This window comes from Labeo rohita, chromosome 20 (genome assembly GCF_022985175.1).
Source record: "Labeo rohita strain BAU-BD-2019 chromosome 20, IGBB_LRoh.1.0, whole genome shotgun sequence".
Taxonomy (NCBI): domain Eukaryota; kingdom Metazoa; phylum Chordata; class Actinopteri; order Cypriniformes; family Cyprinidae; genus Labeo; species Labeo rohita.
This window is the reverse complement of record NC_066888.1, coordinates 15,469,313-15,492,740: the sequence shown is the minus strand read 5'-3', so window position 1 is coordinate 15,492,740 and position 23,428 is coordinate 15,469,313. Positions and strand designations below refer to the sequence as shown.

The following is a 23,428-nucleotide window of genomic DNA, read 5'->3' as shown; positions in this document are numbered from 1 at the left end:
CAGCCAGCCTTGTTACACTTGCCTGCACAAATGAAGCAAAAAAGCTAAAAAATATATATAAGAGTGATGTACTGATGTATGGTTTGTTAGGGTAGGACAATATTTGGCCGAGATGAGATATTTGAAAATCTGGAATCAGATTTTGATTGAGAAAATCGCCTTTAAAGTTGTCCAGATAAAGTTCTTAGCAACGCATATTACTAGTTTTGATATATTTACGGTAGGAAATTTACAAAATATCTTCATGGAACATGATCCTTAATTAATATCCTAATAATTTTTGGCATAAAAGAAAAATGAATAATTTTGACCCACCGCTCTATTGTACTGTTGGCTATTGCTACAAAAATACCCGTGCTACTTATCACTGGTTTTGTGGTGCAAGGTCACATCTGCAAATCAGTGTTTTTAGTATTGTTTATGCAATAATTTACTAGTGCATAGTTTATAGCATTTATTATTTTTTTGAATTTATTACTACACTTCCAGTTGTCATTGTAATTTATTTAATTAAAATTTTGGTATGTGACTGTCATTTTTATTTATTTATTGTTTTTTTTAATATTCACTTTTAATTATAGTAATTCTTGTACTTTATAAACTTATTTCACTTAGTTGCAAAGGCAGTAATTTGTATTTTTGTGTAAATTTATGTTAACATTTTTCCCATATAATATTTATATTTGAAACTTATTTCAGCTTTGTTTTAATTGAAAATATTTTTTTTTTAGTTTTAGTCTTACAGATCACCCTAAACCTATGTTAAATGTGACTTTCATTCATTAATTAATTAATTTTATATATATATGGAGTTCAGATGCAAAAGCCTCTATATTCATCTGATGTTTTTATTTAAAATTTTATTTATTTAAAATGAGCATTTCTTTCTGGCTACTTTGTATATGTTTCTATGTACTCACTAAAAAATGTTGGGTTAAAAATAACCCAACTAGTAACCCAACTATGGGTTGGTATAGCACCTTCCCATCTATGGGTTATTTTAACCCAATGAATTGGGTTAAAATCCAGTTGGGTTAAAAGTAACCCAACAGTTGAGTTAATTATCTAGATTCATTTATATCAGTTTTTATTTATTTATTTATTTTTTATAAAAATACACTATAACACTACTTTGTTTTCAAATAAATATTTTATTTAAATATGCAAATATTTTTTTTTTACAAATATATTTTTAAATGTAAAACAGTCATACTGCAAATGTGTACAAAATAAGTGTACAAGAATGTGAAAATATAATACATTCAAAACACAAATATGCACACACAACTGACATATTTTCAAGATGTACACTGAATTCAAAACCAACAAATGTGATTCTGGTCCACAAAACCTGTCATAAGGGTCAAGTTTTTTGTATTTAAATATAAACATCATCTGAAAGCTCAATAAATAAGCTTTCTATTAATATGTGGTTTGATAGGATAGAACAACTATTTGAAAATCTGGAATTTGAGGGTACAAAAAAAATCTAAATATTGAGAAAATTGCCTTTAAAGTTGTCCAGATGAAGTTATTAGCAATACATATTACTAATAAGAAATTCAGTTTCAATATACTTATGGTAGGAGATTTACAAAATATCTCCATGGAACATGATCTTTACTTAATATTCTAATGATTTTTGGCATGAAAGAAAATTTGATAATCTTGACCCATACAATGCAATTTTGGCTATTTCTACAAATGTACCCATGATACTTATGACCGGTTTTGTTGTCCAGGGTCATAAATGTGTATCAATTCATATTTATTTATATCAACACATACACAAATGTGCACAAATAAAACAAACATTACTACATTACTAACAAACAAAACCTACATTACTAATTAGAAGTTTTTGAACAGTAAGATTTTTAAAGTTTTTTAAAGAATTCTTTTCTACTCACTAAGCCTGTATTTATTTGATCCAAAATACAGTAAAAGCAGTAATATTGTGAAATATTTTTACTATTTTAAATAACTGCTTTCTATTTTAAAAGCTTTGAAAAGACTGGACATTTACATTTTAAATATATTCAAATAGAAAGCGGTTATTTTAAATGCTGTATTTTGGATGAAATAAATGCAGGCTTAGACAGAAGGGAATTCGTTAAAAACATTAAAAATCTTGCTGTCCACAAACTTTTGACTGGTAATGTATATGGATCACTAATATAAATAGTTTACTTACCTTGAAATATTTCAGTTAATTGGCATGTGGATGTTTAATGTATGAGATTCCACTGTTGTAGTTTTTCCTTCACTGAAGAACCCAATGTCTAAAAATAAGTATAAACACATTTAGTACACATTTAAAAAAAACATGCAAATCTGTCATAGCTTTATAAGAGAAATGGCTGTAATTAGAGGCGATTCTAATATATGCATAACAATATTCAATATAAATAAACCATAAAAACACATTTAGTGTTATTCCAATTAGTGCTCGCTTTCCAAACAACTGACGCTTGCCCTGTTTTGACCAGCAGGCGTCGCCGTTGTGTCACGAACGATTGGAAGCAGTGAATCATTTTGCGAATTAAGCGATTCGTTTAATTGATTCGAAACTTTGAAAAGCTTCGTTTCTCCCATCACGTCTTTCTTTTGGGAAATGTGATTATTTTTAGACTTTTCTAAACAGAGAATTAACTGAATTTGAGCGCATCTCTCTGAGCGGCCGCTGAGCCTAACCTTACATACTGGACCGAAGTTGAAAGGTTCGTGCGGCACGGTTTAAATCAACAATGTCTCATTTAACATTAGCCATTTCCCATATAAAGTTAAATGTGATAACCATTAATGCGACCAAACAAACTGTAGTCAGAAACTGTATGTCTAGAACCCTTCATCAGCTGTAAAATAATACTAAAACTGTAGTAAAGGTAGACGGTGATTTCAGTAACATAAGTAGTCCTATATACATTCCACCATAAATTATTAACTTTAGGTTACTGTAATACATCTCTAAACAGTTTTACAACTTTCTGCTAATATTTATTTAATTTATTACTGCTAGCGACCTAACTGGGACAGTTAAGTTAACGTGAAGTTATTCGTTTACAATGGAGCTCATTCTCCGCAGTAACGTTACAATACACTGACTAAAGGAAACTACAACTTCGTTAAAAAAACAAACATACAACAACAAAAGTTCAATTTTGAAGTGCATTTCACGTTCTTCGTATAAGTATAATATTATAAGAGTTATTAAAACCCTGTTACTCACCTCATACTGATGCAGCAGCAGCTTCTTCTGTCGTCAGTCACTGTCGACCGTTAAAATTTGAACTGTCGCCGCGGGAACCAATTAAACCCAACGCTGGGTTATTATTAAAAACAACCCAACGATGTTCAAAAAAATAACCCAACGGTTTAGAAAATAACCCAACACAGTGACCCAATATGTGTAACCCATCTATTGGGTTAAAGAAATAACCCATCTATTTTTACTGTGTAAGTACTGGTACTTCTGATTGGGCTGAGGCTGGAATTTAGTGAGTTTGAAGTAAAAGTATTTGATGGACGTATAATATGTGTCAGGAGCATTCACTCAGTATCATTATCTCATATATATATATATATATATATATATATATATATATATATTTTGTATTTAGCTTTAATTTCCAGTTTTAGTTTACTAATTTTAGTACTAAAACGTAAGTGCTTAAATTATTTTAGTTTGTCAACAAGACAATACTAAGTTTTAAGTTTTGTTGTTAAAGTTTTTCCATCTAGTGTTTTTATCTTACATTTACCTCAACTTTATTTCAATTAATGAAAACTATTTGTGATTTATGTTTGATTTTAAAGTAACAACACTGTTAAAAAATGACAAAATAAAACATGAAAAAGAACTTAGTTTAGTACTCACATGACCTGTGACAGCCGCTTTCTGTGTGTGTGTGCTTCGGATGTGTGCGTTTGAAATGGTATTTAAAACGCTTGATTTCAGCACAATACACATGATAATTGAAACCAAACAGATGTTTTTTAGAAGAGTATCCAAGGTACGAGCTGTAAAGTCACAGCCCTATTCTGGAAAAGGGGGCGGGGAGCAGCAGCTCATTTGCATTTAAAGAGACATGCATGAAATCTGTGTTTCTGCTTCCACTCAAAATAGGTATTTTCAAAATGATATAATTAATGATCTGTGCAGTATTTTGAGCTAAAACTTCACAGACACATTCTCGAGACACTGGAGACTTATATTACATCTTGTAAAAAGGGGCATAATAGGTCACCTTTAATATTTTCTTGTGTCTTAACTAAAAGATGCCCTCACTCAGTAAGAAAGAGAGTTTTCTGCAAACATGTCTTGCAGTCAAGATTAGTGGATTAAAATCCCACCAAGAATTGTACGATTCCTGCAGCCGTTTGATAAGGGCCGCGCACATAAACAGAGTATGGATGATGACTTCTGCTCAGGTTTGACAAGGGCATCCAAGGAGAGCTATAAGTGTACATGTCACACTTCTGTATGTTCTACAAAGCCTGTGTAGGAGAGCATGACCTGGAACCGGATCTTCTTTTGTGATCCACTGCAACAAAAAAAATGACAGCATATAAGTATGAATGACAGAATTTTTATTTTTGAATGACTACAGTATTACTTTATCAGATCATAATCCCATTACCTATCAGTTCAAACAACAAATAACACCCAGTATTTCTCTAAATGGACTACTTTGAGTTTTTCATGTCATAGGAAGGTGGACTGCTTTTATTGCAATGGATTTGGAAACACAACGTCTCTCTCCTCTGGAGCAGACTGTGTTTCCAGTAAATTAACTCATCAGAAGTAGAAGCGCTGGAATTTCAACACTTTCAACTGCATCACCACACTTTCTGTCTGACAGGCCTGAAACACAAAGGTGACCGCAGGCCGAACCAGGAAGAAGCAAAGAGGAGAAGAGAGATTTGGGGGAAGGGATGCTCTGTAATAATGTTAACTTCTTAGATTTTCATCTAAGATATGAAAATTAATACACTCTTTGACCTTGACATGAGGTGCAGAGGATATGGATCTCCCAAACCATTAATATTAATTCCCACAATGACTGTGGATTATTATATTTAAAAGGGGAAGGTGTGAATATGTGTCATTATCACTTAGTGATCAAGCTGTAATATCAGATTTCTATATAGTAATGAAATGTAAAATAATGTATGGCAGGGTCAGAAATTAACTTAACATTAAGGGGCAATATTTGCTCCCTGGAATTGATTTTTTTTTTTTTTACATACGTGAGGGCAATTTTTAAAATAAGTATATGTATGCATAAGTAATGTTGTTGTTGTTTTTGAAAGAATAATTAATGTATTTTTCAGTATTAAACTGATACATTAAATTTATCAAAAATGACATATCAGCAAGATTTCTGAATGATCATGTGACACAAGACTGGAGTAATACTTGCAGAAAATTCAGCTTTGCCATCACAGGAATAAATTACATTTTAACATATATAGAAAACAATTATTTGAATTTGACATAATATTTACAGTATTTTACTGTATTTTGATCAAATACAGTTGAGGTCAAAGGTTTACACCCCCCTTTCAGAATCAATAAAAAGGGATCATAGAAAATGCATGTTATTGTTTATTTAATACTGGCCTTAATAATATATTTTACATAAAAGATGTTTACATATAGTCAACAAGTTGAATTTATAAAAATGACCTGGTTCAAAAGTTTACATCCCCTTGATTATTAATACTGTGCTATTAGCAATAGTTGTGCATGCCCTTGTTTGTCCTGAATTTTTTGGTTTTCCAGCATTTTTGTGTATTTGAAAACTTTCCAACAATGACTGTATGATTTTTAGATCCATCTTTTCACACTGAGGACAACTGAGGGACTCATATGCACCTATTACAGAAGGTTCAAACACTCACTGATGCTTCAAAAGGAAAAGCCATGCATTAGGAGCGATGGGTGAAAACTTTTGAACAGAATAGAGATGTGTACATTTTTCTTATTTTGCCTAAATATCATATTTGTCCATCTAGTACTGCCCTTCAGAAGCTACAGAAGATATTTACATGTTTCCCAGAAGACAAAATAAGTTAAATATACCCCGATCTTCAAATTCCAAAAGTTTTCACCCTGTAAATGTAGCCTTGGTGAACATTAGATTGTTTTTTTTTTTTCCCCAAAAACATTACAAATCTTACAACCCCAACATTTGAACGGTAGTGTCTGTCTCTATCTGGTCTGTAAACAGAGACTCTGCCGTCCTGCGTCTCTCTTTGCTTTGCAGGCTTAAAAAATATTGCTGGGTTTGAATAGGCTTGGTTCAGTGTATGACAGGGACCGGGCTGAGCGGGGCTGTCGTCCCATCCTCAATTACTTGGAATTCATCTCAGCAAGATGGAGGAAGCACACCCGAGCTCGCTATGTCTCCCACCAGTCGCCCACTATTCAAAGACGCAACATCTGCTCTCGCTAACAGAACCGCACGCATCAGCCCTTCTCCCTGCTTGTGTACTTTCATTTCAGGAAAATAAGACACTTTGCTGTCTTCCTGCTCTGTCAAAACACTACATAATTACTCTGAATAAGGCTCTGCAAAGCGGAAAAAGGAGAAGATGTTTGTTGCTATCTTTAAAGCCACAGCTGCACTTGTTCATGTTTTGTAAGTGTTTGAATTCGGCTAGTTTCGCTAACGAAGACGCTTGCGGAACGGGTGGAAGCGAGAAAGCGTAATCTTAGTCTTGATTGGTTTTAACAGCTCTCTCTTCATCACTGAAGTGTGTGGAAAGTGGAGGTGTCTATTTTCGACTCTTGTGTAATGGAGGACTTCGATGCACATACTTTTAATCAGCTTCCTCTGTGCAAATGATGCCAGGGAGGGAGTCTATTTTCCCTGGCTTTGAGAAACATAAAGACCTCAGGGAATAGTTTGGTTATAAGATACACAAGCGAAAACAGGAAATTACACCAAAAACAAACAGTTTATGCTTTCGCTATGCTGTTTATCTGTTTGAACATTAGCATGAAAGCTGAAATGTAATTGTAGATTAAATCGCTTTCAGTTTGTTATGTGTATATAAGAAACATAGTGGCATTTGCTTTATTAAATATTAAATATGTATATTATTCAGCAAATGTGCATTAAACTAGTCAAAAGTGACATTAGAGACATTTATGTTACAAAAGATTTCTGTTTGAAGTAAATACTGTTTTTTAACTTTAACATTCATCAAAGAATACTGAGAGAAAAAAAGAAAAATATTATAGTATACTGGTTATATTATATATATATATATATATATATATATATATAAAAATAGAAAATAGGTATTCTAAATTGTGATAATATTCCCAGTATTTGTTTTTAGTGTATTTATGATCAAATAGATATGGTGAGACTTTCAAAAACAAAGAAGTGTATGTATAGAATTTATGATGATATGATGATAATAATGTTTTGATGGTGATGATGGTTATATTAAACATGATTTTCTATATGAAATGAAGTAAGGTTTTTTCATTTTAATTTTTTTCAAGTGTAAATTCATGTCCCAGTCACATTCTCTTGGTCAAATAAACATTACTTGCATTATAAAGAAATTAGAAAAAACACATATTTTATATTTTTACATTAACAATGTAATCAATATTCTATTTATTAAAGCCAAGTATAATATCTCAAAGTAGTATTAATTTAAACAATATATTTTATTTGTGAACTTATGTTCAGCCATTCTTTTTAATAGTTAACTTTCCCCCATTCATTCTCAATTAAAGACAATGTAATTTTTGTACTACGATTTTTTTTTTCTCGTCCAAAATTTTGAGGAGACTATATTTGAGTGCTATATATATGCTATATTTGAGTTTCTATATATGATAGAAAACAATGTTTAATATTCAATAGTTTCTATTGCTTGAAAATATACCAGAAATAAAGTTAGCTGTTGAATCACTGAAAAAAAGAAAACGTTTTTGGAGTCTATAAATAGGTTTCCTTTAATCGACCTCAGTGGATATGATTTCCTTTTCAGCAGAGGAAAAATGACTACAGGTTTCCATGAGAAATTCTCTGATTTAGTCCCGAAATCTTTTCAATTAGAAAGTGCAAGAGACCCTGCACTCCTTTTGTATCACATTTCACACAGAGGAAGCAGCTAGGCTCTGTTTCCTGTCCTCTAATCTCAAGTATCTCTTTACTGCCAACCGCATGATAGATGTTGGCTGGATTGGTGCAGTCTGTGGCTTTGAGAATTACCCAGGCCTGGCCCATGGTTCCCACCCCCAACCCACAAAAAAGTCGAGCAATCATGTCGCAAGAGCCCTTGCCATTTTTCACGGAGATAGTGTTTTGATTGCCTGGGAAGAAAATAATACCATTTACTTCTCTAAATTGCCAGGCTGGATTCCCATTGGCTGAGAAGGAAGCCCCAGTGTAAACACGACTCTCTCCTTGGCCTTTCACTTCCTCTCCTCCTCATCCAGGTGAAGCTCTATTTAGCCAAAGAGCGCTTGAAAGCTGAGATCTCCGGGCCTGAAAAACAGTCTTTAGGGCTAAAGGACTCCTGGATAGACGGGCACAGCGGAGTGCTCACAAACAGCAGGTGTTTACAGACGTGTGTTGTGAAATGAGACTCTCTCGCAGGGATGAACTGAACAATGTCTGAGGAGGTTTAAAGGTTAACTTTAAACGTGACTTAAAATTTACTGTGCTTTCAGAACGCAAATTCACATGGCAACAGAGGTTTTCAATTCCGTCCTTCTTTTGCATACATTGACAGTGGATTATAACAGGTTTATTTTAAGTAGTCAGTAATTAAAGGCGTTGTGTCATACAAGAACAGAAGTTGCTTAGAAATAAGTATAAACTCAATAGATGGACACTGAAACCACAATGAACACTAAAGTGCCTAGAAAGTTGCCTTAAAGCGACAGTTGGTCCAAAACCTAAAATTCTGTCATCATTATATTTTGTTTTCTGCAGAAAGAAAGTCATACAGGTTTGGAATAATTTCATTTTTGAGGGAACTTTAAGGATATTTTCAAAAATATTTTCATTTTCATTCATGTATCCTAAATGTACTCAGGTTTATTTAGTCATTAAATAATATTTTTGACTTCAGATGTAACATTTTTAGGTTTCTTGACCATTTTTACACTGTATTTGTTTCATGCTTAATCACAAAGACTTCCTCTAGCAGCTCTGTGTATTGTCAGTTCTCATTCAGGGTCAAAGGTCAGGTGGTTTTGTCAGAATAAATGACACTGAGAAACTGTGGGGTCAAATAGCTATAAACAAACATCTCTCTTAACAGGCATCTATGTCATTTCTGTGATAAATTGTTGAGCATTCCAAGTTCATTTTTGAGTTATTTAACAAAATATATCACCCATTTATCTAGTGTCATACTGCAACTAAATGCAAGCCTTGCAGAATTTGTTCTTTATTACAAGGTCTTACAAACACAAAATGAATATCACTTCTGACAAATCTGTTCAAAATTATTTTCACCAAGTAGAGATGAAGACTCCAGTCATATCAGTAGCCTAATAAAGGCTGATTTATTTCACTTGAAGCAGGTCGCCTCATGAAAGCACCATGTTGAGATCACACTACTTGCTCTGGGAAATCCCCAGTTTCCAGACAGTTTGGCTCACAGAAAAAATGAATAATTGCTGAAAGTGGATAGCTCATTTCTAAGATGACATGTGAGTTTTAGTGCAATGCTGCCTCCACACCTATACGTGTCAGTACAAAACAACTTGCATATAACAGAAACAAAAACAGGCTTCGAAAATGTTTAAACTGCACAATATTTTCCCCAAACCAGTTTAAAGCAAAAACGCCCTGCATCCAATTTCATTAGTCAACTCATTAATGCAATCACCTGTCAAGAATAGTTAATAGACATTCTAAAAAAAATCAGGATATGGATATATCCAACCCTACACTAAGTTCAAAGGAATAGTTCACCCAAAAATGAAAATTAACCCATTCTTTACTCACCCTCCAGGCATTCTAGGTGTATATGACTTCCTTCTTTCATACGAATCCATTCGAAGTTATATTAAAAATTATCCTGGCCCGTGGCAGTAGGTGGGTGTTTCTCTTCATCAGTCCAAAACAAGTCCAATAAAGTGCATCCTGTAGTGAATCTTTGCAGTTTTGTAAAAAAAAATATCCATATTTAAAATGTAATAATCACTTTAATCTAGCTTGCGCCAAATGGTTGTACACGGAAGCAGCTCCAGTTGGATGACGTAGGACGTGGGTGTCGCATATGCGCCTGTAAGTCTAGTGAAAACCAACGTTTGTTTACAGGAGCAAAGGAAGCAAGGTTTCCTTACTTTAGCAAAGGAAAACCAGTCTCCTCTTGGTTTATATCGAAATCCTCCGACATTTTTCTTTACAAATCCTCATTTTGTACTTCTAATTTGCGTTCGTCACATCTGAGTGGCGCATGCACAATGCCGTCGTCATACGTTACTCGCCCGGGGCTGCTTCCGTGTATAACCTGTTAGTGCAAGCTAGATTATAGTGATTATTATAAGTTTTAAGTATGGGTATTTTTCTTACAAAACACATCGATTCAATACAGGAGGACTTTATTCACCTCCTAGAGCCATGTGAGGCACTTTTTATTATGGATGGATGCACTTTATTGGACTTGTTTTGGACTGATGAAGAGAAACACTCACCCATTGCCATACTAAGGCTTAGAAGTGCCTGATTAATTTTTAATATAACTCCGACTGGATTCGTCTGAAAGAAGAAAGTCATATACACCTAGGATACCTGGAAGGTGAGTGAATAATGGGCTAATTTTCATTTTTGGGTGAACTATTCCCTTAAGGTTTAGGTTACGGATTAGTATGTGTTTCAGCATTGTGTAGGCAATCTGCACTGTGATTGACATGACCAATCAAATCATTCGAATTGACTGAGGATGAGGTTTTGCGAAGGGGAAAGTACTGGTTTTAAGAAAGGGGGAAAAAAACAAGTTTTAACTCAGCAGGAGGGTTCTGTGCACAAATGACACTACAAAAGGTTGCAATTGTAACCTAATTTGACCTAAAAGATGTTTTAAACAGTGTTTTTGTCCATACAATTTAAAGGGATAGTTCACCTAAATATGAAAATTCTGTTATTAATTACTTACCCACATATCGTTCCAAACCCGTAAGACCTTCATTCGTCTTTGGAACACAAATTAAGATATTTTTGATGAAATCCGAGAGCTTTCTGACCCTGCACAGACAGCAACACAACTACCACATACTCTTGCGAACGTGTGCCATGAAAGACTGACACAGAAGAGAAGAAATTGTTGAATAAAGTTATCAAAGTTGAATTAAATTAAAGTTGAACCACTGATGTCACATAGACTGTTTTATCAATGTCCTTACTACCTTTCTGGGCCTTGAACGTGGTAGTTGTGTTGCTGCGGGGTCATAAAGCTCTCGGATTTCATCAAAAATGTATTAATTTGGTTCTGAAGATGAACAAAGGTCATATGGTTATAGAACGACATCAGGATGAGTAATTAATGACAGAATTTTCATTTTTAGATAAACTATTTAATTCAAAAAGGGCCAAAACAACACTGGCGCCAACTGATTTCATTGTATAGACATGATGTATTTTGAAAATGCACATCATGCAGCAGCATAATTGAAAATTATTTGATATAATTTAGATTTTATAGCAGGGAAAACATTTTACATTCAGCTCTGCTTGATTTTCTACGCTGTTATCTGCATTCTGGCACCTGCTTTTCCCAAATTATAGCTCCTATCATTTTACAATGCCTGCAAACCAAATCAAAACAATATGATTGAATCATAGTTGTTCTTTCCCACAACATATTACGTTATTGGTAATGAAATCAATGCCGTTCTGGTCACTCACAGTTATAACCCCATGAGTGTGATCATATTTCATCCTGTAATTAGAATGTTCTGTGTCAAAAGGTTCCAGCAATTACCGTCCAATCACCCACTTTAATAATCAATATCAATAAAGTTTGGAACAACCTTCCCGCTCCCCACCCCTCTGGTGAAGCCCCTCGTCCACTTAACATTCCACCCATGGAAATCAACTGGCAATTAATTCCTAATAAGTGTTAGAAAATGCCTAATTGCTTCTCGTGCCCATTCTAGTCAGCTGTAGCGAGGAAATGAGCTTGGTGCTAATGATACATTGCCTCTCAACTACACGGCACAGTCGCTGGCTTTAGCCACTGTCTTTTAATTAAATTGCGTGTGTAGCGCAACATCTTCTGCCACCACTGGCTCCTCTGCTCCCTATGGGTTTGGGGCCCCTGACAGCATGTGCTATCCCCCTCTGAACCAAATTAATTAAAATATGTGGCCTGCTTCGAACCGGAGAACGTTACCACTTCTGAGAGAGAGAGAGAGAGAGAGAGAAACCGCAACAAGGAATTTCTTCCATCTGGCTTGATTCCATTATTCAAAGCTCGCAAATTCGTAAATGGTTTTGTATCTGCTAAAAGAAGCAGATGAGATAAGAGACGTCTGTGGTAAAAGCCTTTTAGGTTATCTCCCATGCTGCTCCAGACAGCACGACCGCGTTTAAGCGTCACATATTGTTCAACGTGTCAGGAATCACGTCTTCTTTCTTTCTCAACATCCAGCAGAATATTGATGACAGGTCTAGCTCATTTTATTCCTGATGCTTTGAGAAATCATTTGGCCCTTTGGTGTATAACAAAAATCTTTCAGACTGTCTGAAATAAAAGAGAAAATCTACTGAAAATGAAGTGCACCCGCCAAAGGCACAGTTTGCATTGTGTAATTTAAACACAACTGGCATCTGTTAAACTGGATTTTAGTCAATAAAATGCAGGTTTGGGGGTTAAAACAGTAAGAAAAATACTACAAAAGTCTCCACATGTGTTTTGCTGTTAAAAAAAAGATGAACTTACAATCTTTAGATGCTGGAGGTCTTCAATTTTAGACTGTTTCAAAACACATCCACTTCAGTTACTGTCTTTTATGTCTGTTGACCGGTCTTTGCCTTGGATGTGGCGGCTCTTTACCTCCATTTATCTCTCTGGCTCTCTTCGTCTCTCATCCGCCTATTCACCCTGCACCAATATAATGAGAAGTGCTGTGAAATTTGAAGCGCAATATACAAAAGTGGCTGCCTTGTTGGGGTTTCTTCTCCTATTATTTCGACCAGCCAATGGACAGGACAAAGGCAGGGTTATGTTTTAAGATTTAGATTTAAACCGCAGTATTCTTCCATACTTTTGACATAATCCCATCAGGGATTTCTCTCTCGCTGTTTGGCATTCTCAAATTTTCTTTGGAGCATAAAAACTCTTCTCTTTCACTCGCTGTGCTCAAACTTCAGTGTCAGCATAAAGAAACATATATTATGCAGAGCTAAAATTTCCCAGTCTGAGGAATGAATGAAAATGGTAACATTTAAAACAAGCAATCTATTTTTCTCATTTCCAGTGCTGTAACATACAGCATGGGGGGAAATTAATAAGTGTTTTGAAAGGCAGAAAAAAGGCAATACCTGTTTGTGGACCTCATCTCAACAGTCTAGCAGCTAAAGGTGCAAACCACTGCACATTCATACTTGACTTTAATGTATAGTATTATCAGGGGATAGCAGTACCAACCCCATAAGCTATTATCACCAGTATCAACCCCACAGGCCATTATCACCTATCACTCTGCTGTTTCTGAGGGAATACATGTTTTTAACATTTATATATAACAAAAATTTGAGTGGAATGTGAAATATTTAGCTTGGTTGTAAGCCTAAAATACCTTTTTGGGACCATTCAACTAACATTTGAATATATAATATACAGTTGAAGTCAAAAGTTTATATACACCTTGCTGAATCTGAATAAGAGGGATCACACAAAATATGTTATTTTTTATTTAGTACTGACCTGAATAAAATATTTCACATAAAAGTTTACATATAGTCCACAAGAGAAAATAATAGTTGAATTTATAATAATTACCCTATTCAAAAGTTTACACACACTTGATTCTTGATACTGTGTTATTACCTGAATGATCCACAGCTGTGTGTTTTGTTTTTATTTTTATTGATAGTTGTTCATGAGTCCCTTGTTTGTCCTGAACAGTTAAACTGTCTGCTGTTTTTCAGAAAAATCCTTCAGGTCCCACAAATTCTTTGGTTGTCAGCAATTTTGTGAATTTGAACTTTTTCCAGTAATGACTGTATGATTTTGAGATCCATCTTTTCACACTGAGAACAACTGAGGGACTCATATGCAACTATTACAAAAGGTTAAAATGGTCACTGATGCTTCAGAAGGAAACTCGATGCATTAAGAGTTGGGGGGTGAAAACTTTTGAACAGAATTAAGATGTGTACATTTTTCTTATTTTCCCTAAATTTCACATTTTTTTCATTTAGTACTGCTATTTAGAAGATACCTGCGTGTTTCCCAGAAGACAAAATATTTACCCTGATCTTTAAATTCAAAAAGTTTTCACCCCCCCTCGACTCTTAACGCTTCGTGTTTTCTTGTGAAACAACAGTGAGCGTTTGAACCTTTTGTTGCATATGAGTTGTCCTCAGTGTGAAAAGATGGATAAAAGGAACAAAATGAAACAAAGATAACCTCAAAATAATGTAAAAACATTGGCAGTTGTTAGATACATGCATATTAAAATACAATAAATGAAGATTCTTCCAAATAACATGCTTGTTTTGTTTCCATTCTATCTTTTCATTTCATTAAAAGCTTCTGCGTGTTTTGGGGAAAGTCCAAGTAAGTGCAAAGGCTCAGACAGTCATAATGTTTTTTTTTTCTTTCTAATTTTACAAGCTTCATCAACTTTACTCACTATAAGCATTAACATTCATCCCTCCTTCACTTTTGGCTTCTAGCAGGTGAGGAGGATTTTTCATGAGCAGACAGTCAGGCAGAAGCAGCAGACGTGAGAGGGGGCGGTGGGATGGAAGGGAAGCACAGGGAGCTACTTGGAAAAAGTTACCTGCAAGGACACGACTCATTTTCAGTGAGTGGGCGCAATCCCTTAAAACTGCAGCGAATAAGCGATAGAGGTGTGAAGAGTGTGGCGGTTGCCTATATACCACCTATGTTATGTTCTGCCACTGCTTTCAATGACACTTTTACATCAAACCATATGCCTAACAGGCTTCTGTAATGACATTCTTTACATAACGAAAGTAATACTTTTTTAAAGAGACAGAACAGCCTAATAACACATAAGTTACTGTATGCACTTAGATCATTTTGTTTGAAATAATACTATTGACTGTAACTGAATGACAAAATCAATAGAAATATTCTTCAAAATGTCTTTTCTTGTATTCCACAGAGGAAAGAAAGTCAGATTTCGTAACTACATGAGTGGAGAAATTAGCATTATATTATCATTTTCCAGTGGATCTTCTGCAGTCAATGGGTGCTGTCAGAATGAGAGTCCAAACAGCTGACAAAACTTCACAATTATCCACAGGTAATCCACACAACTCCAGTCCATCGATTAACATCTTGTGAAGTGAAAAGCTGTGCATTTGTAAGAAACAAATCCATCATTAAGGATTCAAAATTTGTCATTATTTACAAGATTTATAAGATTCTTTTTTATGTTGAACACAAAAGAAGATACTTCCAAGAATTTTGAAGAACGAAACAGTTTTTGGGCCCCATTGACTTCCATAGTAGGGAATGAAGTACTATGGAAGTCAATGGGGACCATCAACTATTTGATTACCAGCATTTTTCAAAATATCTTCTTTTATATTCAGCATAAGAAAGAAACTTTTACAGGTTTGGAACAACATGAGGGTGAGTAAATGATGACAAAAGTTTAACTTCTGGGTGAACTATTTCTTTAAATCATCACTTCTGACCAAAATACCAGTCCATAATCCATAATAAAACTTCACTGTAAAAAGTTTTCACCAGTTTCAACTTCAACTAAGTTCAGCAGATGCTTAAAATTATTATAAAACTTAAAACAAGTCATTTTAACCAATACAATAAAATGTTTTCAACTGACTTAACTTGTGAGTTGAAATGACCACGTTTAAAAAATGTTTACAGTGTGGTGAAAAGGCCATCTGCTGTTGTCCTCTTACATCAAAACCCAGTGATGTATTTTAGAACTGTTTTGGACTGTTTTCGTTTGTAATCTGTGCTTAAGCAGTGCATATTTCTCTCCTGATTCAGACAAAACAACTTTTTAACTGAAGAATATTACTGATATTATCGATAGAGGACTTATATTTTAGCTAAAAAGGAGAAGTCCACTTCCAGAAAAAAAGATTCACATATAATGTACTCACCCCCCTTGTCATCCAAGTTGTTCATGTCTTTCTTTCTTCAGACGTAAAGAAATTATGTTTTTTGAGGAAAACATTTCAGTATTTTTTTTTTCCATATAATGGACTGCTATGGTGCCCTGAGTTTGAATTTCCAAAATGCAACATGCAAAGAAGATCAAACACCCTTAACAAAAAAGGTAAAACAGCAATATAGGACAATTTTGAAGTTGAGGGAGAACATAAGATGGGAGTTTTTCGACATACCCTAACTGTCATGAACCGGAAAAAAACAGAGTCCAGGCAGAGTAAGACAAGACGAGCGTTTGACATTAAAAAGTATATAAACTGTATTATTTTTATGCAAATAACCGATCGTTTCACTAGATAAGATCCTTCTTCCTGACTGGGATCGTTTACAACCACATTTGGGATCGTTTGAAGTCGCATTTAAACTGCATTTTCGAAGTTCAAACTTGGGGCACCATAGAAGTCCACTATATGGAGAAAAATCCTGAAATGTTTTCTTTAAAAAACATAATTTCTTTACGACTGAAGAAAGAAAGACATGAACGTCTTGGATGACAAAGGGGTGAGTACATTATCTGTGAATTTTTGTTTTGGAAGTGGACTTCTCCTTTAATGATGGATTTGTTTATTACAAGCACACAGTTTGTGGATTATTTATATTACCTGTGTGATGTTTTTATCAGCTGTTCACTGCTGAGCAAGTGATGTAATGCTACATTTTTTCAAATCTTTTCAAATGAAGAAACAAGCTCATCAACATCTTGGATGACCTGAGGGTGAGAACATTTTTGAGGTGAACCATTCCTTTAATATCTTCACTACTACAAAACGTATATTTTTCTATCTCATGGGGGTCCCAAGCACTGTTCATTTTGAGGAAAATTTCTCTATTCAGCAGAGGTGTGATTGACTGCTGCTGCATTGCCCTGATTGTGATGTTGCACACATGTCTGGATGCAGAATTCAGAGTGACTGACAAGCTTTCTGCATAGGTCCCCACAGCAGAATATATTAAGACACTGTCCAAGAATGCAGAGAATGAAATCATCAGCAAAGATGGCAGTCAGTCAGTCTGCTTGTCATCGTCACTGATGAAGAAGAAGAGAAGTTATTTTTCTCAGCTGCCTCACAAAACACTACATGATATCACCAGTGTCAAAGTACAACCTGTATTAATTAAATTATTGGTATGGATACTGGTTCCATAATTTGGATTTAATCCTAAAGGGTCCTAAATCAATCTTTTCTCTCTCCTACATCGCTGTTTTACCTTTTTTTTGTAAAGGACGTTTGACCTCCTTTACACTTTCACTTTGTAAACACTGTGTCAGTACTTCTGCAGAGATGTAGGATGATTTTGAAGGTACATCGCAGAGCTAGACAAGATGAGCATTTGAGGATACATTTTTTTTTTTTTTAGAAAATAAGGCATCGTTTCACTAGATAAGACCCTTCTTCCTCGGCTGGGATAGTTTAGAGCCCTTTGAAGCTGCATTTTGAAAGTTCAAACTCGTGGGTACAATAAAAGTCCACTATATAGAGAACATTCCTGAAATGTATTCCTCAAGAAACATAATTTCTTTACTGTAGAAAGAAAGACATAAACATCTTGGATGACAAGGGGGTGAGTAAATTATCTGTAAGTTTTTGTTCTGGAAGTGAACATTTTTTACACAGCCACATCACTTGAACATCTGCAGTAAATAAATAAATAAACACATAAATACTGTTTATTTGTTTTATATTTTTTATGCATTTTATTATTTATTATTTAGATGCCAAACCTAACAACCAATCTTATTTAAAAGAAATCTAAAACATATTTTAACACAGCTACATCACTGAAAAGCATTTGTAAAAGCTATTAATCACTGGAACATCTGCAATAAATAAATAAATAATGTTTATTTGTTTATACTGATTTATGCTTTTTATTAATTATTATTTAGATGACAAGTCTAACACATGTTCTTATTAAAAAACAAATATAACAGCCAAAAAACTGAAGCGCATTTACAATAAGTATTAATAGGTAAATAAACAAATAAAAATCAAAGACTAAGTTACATTCGTGTGCATGGAAGCAAGCCTATTATGGAACTCAGCGTAACATGAAAGCGTGCTAAGTAGCCTACAAACGAATCAAATGCGGCAAACATCGACGGTCTCTGAAATAAAACAGATTGACTTTTGTCTCTCTAGGTTGTACTTCAAGCAGATGACAAAAATTGGCTGAAATTAGAGCGACGCTCCGAAGAGTGTGGCCTGAAGATGCATTCGGGATAGAACACTTCACAGATCCATCTGTGCTAATTGACATTTATTTTCCGTTAGCAGCAGGGTGAGATCTAATGCTGATGAAGCGGCCATATTGCCGCAATATCGCCTGTCTGTCAGGTTTATGTGTCAACGCCAGCACATATGGGACCCCGGGGAGGTTCATGCCGCAAACTCCTCTTGTTCTAAATGAGATTCATTGGCCTAATCTAATACAAAAACAGCTTTTTGACCAAATTACTCTGTCCTTAGTCTCCAGACAATCTTGGGGATCTTCTGGAGAATCAGCAGTGAGCTAGCTGCACTCTCGAAATCAATTAGTTGCCTACCAGGTTCACTGATGTGATTGAACCTGTGTGTAATGGAAAATTCAAGCTAATTAAATTGGCAAAGAAGAAATGAGGGTAAAGAGAAGAAAGGGCGAGAGAGATTTAGAGACTTTAGCATTTTAGTGAGATTGTGCCTCGCGGCGGATCGCGCTGCGTATTGGCATTTTAAAACTGAGAATTATGCCAGCCATTTGAAACAAGTAAATTAGAGAAAGCCCATCGCAAAACACCGCCATCCAGCACCGAGTCTCTTGCCCGCACGTGGCCAAACAATAAAACCGACGATCTATAAAGCGTGTGACTTCCGAACAGGGTGGATCTCTGCTAAATACCTGTCATACATTTTTCAAAAGCAAATAGAGCACAGTAGCTCAATCGATTTGCTCTTTGCTCAGTTATCGCAGTCATGTTTCTCCACGTTTGAAAGGGAGACGTAATATATTGACTTTGTTACAGACTCCACGTGCTGCCCATCTGACAGCTTCTTCTCAAGCTGCTGATTTATGGCTCTTGCAAATGGGGGGAAAATGCACATTACGCCGGCCGCACTGGGAACGATGCATCCGGGTGAAGAACCAAAATAAGCAGTTCTGAATTACGCTCGGGCCGCCCGAACATCGGTTTTCCCTTTCTTTGACCTCTCCTTGGCAGTTTTGCTGATGTGTAAGCTGGCGCTGGCAGGTATAAATGAATCTCAATTTCCTTTATTAATTTTCCATGTCACTACAAACTTGTTTCTGAAGAGACCTCTCCAGGCGTTTATGCTTGGTGGAGTCGAAAGTCTATTACAAGGTTCTACATGAGTAATTTTTGAACATTCATGTGCGTAGCAACTATTGACTGTACTTCAACTTTTAACAACAGCCTTTTTCTCTTAGCAAATGTATTCACTATAACAAAGTTCTTTTGTCATCAGTCTGGTAAATTCTTTCCAAAGCCAACAAATCAGCATTTTTTCGGGGGTTCAAGCACGTAACGCTGAAAGCCTACTGAAATTGTTACAATGGTCATGGATCAGTGATCTCCACATAAAACTGATCCTGCAGACCAAACTGTAAGTTGTAGAGACTTGGTAGAGGGATGGTAGTACCAAGGCTCGCCCCAGCTGGCCTGATGGGGGCGCTACAGCAAACAAAAGAACAAAATCGCTCATAACTCATAAACCGTTAGTCACAGACTTAAGGGTCTTATATCACTGGAATCCTTGGCTCGCCTAACAAAACGCATGCCTCAACACTAGATTTTCGGGTATTTTGGATTTTTGAAAAAATAAAAGTAAAAAACACTTTTTTGAACTAGTCCTAGTTTTTTTGCCTGGTCGGGGCCAAACCAGTGTAGGAAGATTCTCTAAAGAGCGAATATCAATAATTATCAAAAAAAAGTTGAACTTTCAACTCACCGTCGCAAAGGGACGCAAAAACATTAAAAAGGGATGGGGCCACTTTTAGTTAAATGTCTATAACTCCTGAACGAAATGAGATATCCTCACCAAACTCAGAACACTTATGTAAGAGCTCAATCTGAGATCTCAGGAAAAACAAAATCACTGAGCTTGGCCACTACGCAACCATTTGTCCTATCAACATGAAAATCACTGTGCACTGTCGTGGCCCAAAGTGCCGCAAGTGTCTATAAGGACATTGAAAAAAAAACCATGTCCGCCATTGGCCAACGAATTTTGAGCATATATTAAACAAGGTTAACGGGCTTGTTTAGAAAAGGGGCCTGTCCAAATTTACCCAAAATCTTCTAAAGCCTAAAAACTTCACGAAACCTGGTGAGCACATGCAGCGGGTGATTCTAAACAAGCATGCAAAGTTTTAAGGAGACTGGGCTCTACAACAGTCATAAACATTACAAAAAAAAATTCTATAGTGAATTACCTGGATTTGCCAAAAATTATTTTTTAAATCCTTCATTTAGGTGGTTACAGGCTTGCTAAATATGTCTTTTTTCATATATACTTAACCTGGTAATGGCTGCTTGCATCTATATTTTCTTCTTATTTTTGACATCTTTTTAATACGACTGTAAATATCAATACAGGACAAGCTGAATCAGTGGCTCACATGTTTATACCTAAAGGGATTTTTTTTACCCAAAAATGAAAATTTTGTCATTAATTACTCACCCTCATGTCGTTCCAATCCCGTAAGACATTTGGTCATCTTCGGAACACAAATTAAGATATTTTAATGAAATCTGAGAGCTCAACTGACAAGTTCAAGGCCAAGAAAGGTAGTAAGAACATCATGAAAATTGTCCACATCGAAGACTGACACGGAAGAGAAGAAATTGTTAAATAAAGTTGTTATTTCTGATTTCTGTGCGCACAAAAGTATTCTTGCAGCTTCATGAAATTACGGTTAAACCACTGACGTCACATGGACTATTTTAGCAATATCTTTACTACCTTTCTGGGCCTTGAACGTGTCAGTCGCATTGCTGTCTATGCAGGGTCAGAAAGCTTTCTGGATGTTATCAAAAATATCTTAATTTGTGTTGCAAAGATGAACAAAAGTCTTACGGGTTTGGAACAACATGAGGATGAGTAATTAATAACAGAATTAAAATTTTTGTGTATCCCTTTAAACAATAGTTATCTGAGCTCCCTACCTTTTTCTATAGCAGCAAATCAGCATATTAAAATAATTTCTGAAGGATCTTGTGACACTAAAGACTGGATTTAAATTGTAAAAATAATTTACAATATTACGGTTTTTTTTCTTTGTAAAACATTAAAAATCGCATCGCCCCTAAACGGAAGTGTACATGCCGGTATTGTGCAATCATGGCTAAACTGCACTACCTCACATTTTTTACTGCAATTATGGCTACTCTAGTTACGAGCATAATCACGCTGATAATTACAGTATCTTAATCACAGCACTTCCTTAATCGCATGATAAGATCCCATGTAAATGTATCCACTATCAGGTGTGCTTTCTTTATCAGATGATAAGTTTATGTATATTCCACAGATGTTTTGCGTGTCCGCACATATGGCCGTGCGCTGTGCACCTGCATCTCGAAGCATCCGGTGTCATGCCTGCCTCCTTCGAGGGTTTTGTTAGCATCTGGTGTCAAACATGCTAACTGACTTTCATACTCAAATCGGGCGTGCATTTTAATCTAGGTGCAATGCAAGCACACCTGTTTACAAACAAACAAATAAACAAGCCTAAGATAAGCATCCCTAGCGTTAGCCTCTGGCATCTGACGAGAAAATGCAGCGTGTGAGTGAGTGAGTGAAAGAGAGAGAGAAAGAGACAGGAGGAGAATAACTTTATTTGAGATATGATGGCATGTGTCTCTCAAGCAAGCAGGCTGCTCATTACAGGCACTTTCTTTGACTGGCTGCTCAGATGTCAGCTGTCACAGTTCATCATGGTGTGCTGAGGTGAAGAAAAAACAAACAGCTGCCATCTCTCCCTTGGCAGGAACCATGCAGGTAAACACTGAATAATAGTCAATTCCCCTTCACCGGTGTGAGACTCCACAGATCCAAATACCTCCACACTGCATTGACTCCATTATTTTAAGAAATGAAATGCTTTTCAGAAAGGGAAAAAAAATCAAGTGGTAAGCGGTCCCTCGGCACAAGGCTGCAGTTCTGAACGGAAACTGAGCTCTTCCTCAAAATGGTGGACGACAAATGTGAGGAAATGAGGAATCACTTTCTGCACTTAAACACTGTCTTGGAAAAATAGGAAAAACAATATTAAGTTAACCTCAACACAGCTAATGGTAAAGTTGAAGTATCTTTTCCTATGTCTTACATTCACCACCCAAATTTATTCTCTTATTTTTCCTCAAAATATTATGGCTTTAATCTCATAATTTTAGATTTTTTTTTTTTATGTGGCGTGGCATCGTATGTAATGCTAAGCCTTTATTCTCAATAATATGGCTACACCGTAATTTTGATTTTGTTCTCAAAATATTATGAATTTAATCTCGTAAAAAAAAAAAAAAGGGAGCTTCATGAAATTGTGTGCTGCTGCGAGAAAAAAACGTGCATTTTTAATGGCCATATCCGTACATCATTTGCTGGAATGTCACTTTCTCGTGAATGCGCGTATGACAGTTAGCAGAAGTGCGATTACAATTTATAAAGTTTCAAATATGGATATATATATCTTACACAAACACATCGATTCCACTCATCACATGTACTTTTTCTGTGCAATTCTGTCAGAAAATGCAACCCTTCTCTCAGAAAATTGTTGCAGTTGCAAATGTTTTGGTACTCACATGTTAAATTTTTTTTTTTGTTTGTTTGCATTGGAACAACACAGAGAAGAAAAAAAAACAGAGAAGAAATGTCAAATCTGATAAAATTCCACACAGAATCCAAAAAATGCACTGGACAAAATTATTGGCACCCTTAACTTAATATTGGCACCGTCTTAAAAATAACTGAAAAATAACCCTCTTAAAAATAACTGAAATCAATCGCTGTAACCATGAATGAGTCTCTTACACCTCCCTTCTGGAATT

At 35.4% G+C, this 23,428-nt stretch overlaps 1 long non-coding RNA gene across 1 annotated transcript in view; it reads right to left on the bottom strand.

Moving 5' to 3' along the window:
* Window positions 1-4,088: 4,088 nt before the first annotated feature.
* Window positions 4,089-23,428, bottom strand: part of LOC127182745 (uncharacterized) — a 33,260-nt gene continuing 13,920 nt past the window's right edge. Inside the window, exon 3 of the long non-coding RNA XR_007829951.1 lies at window positions 4,089-4,544. This is a non-coding gene — a long non-coding RNA (uncharacterized LOC127182745). The remainder of the gene's footprint in view (window positions 4,545-23,428) is intronic.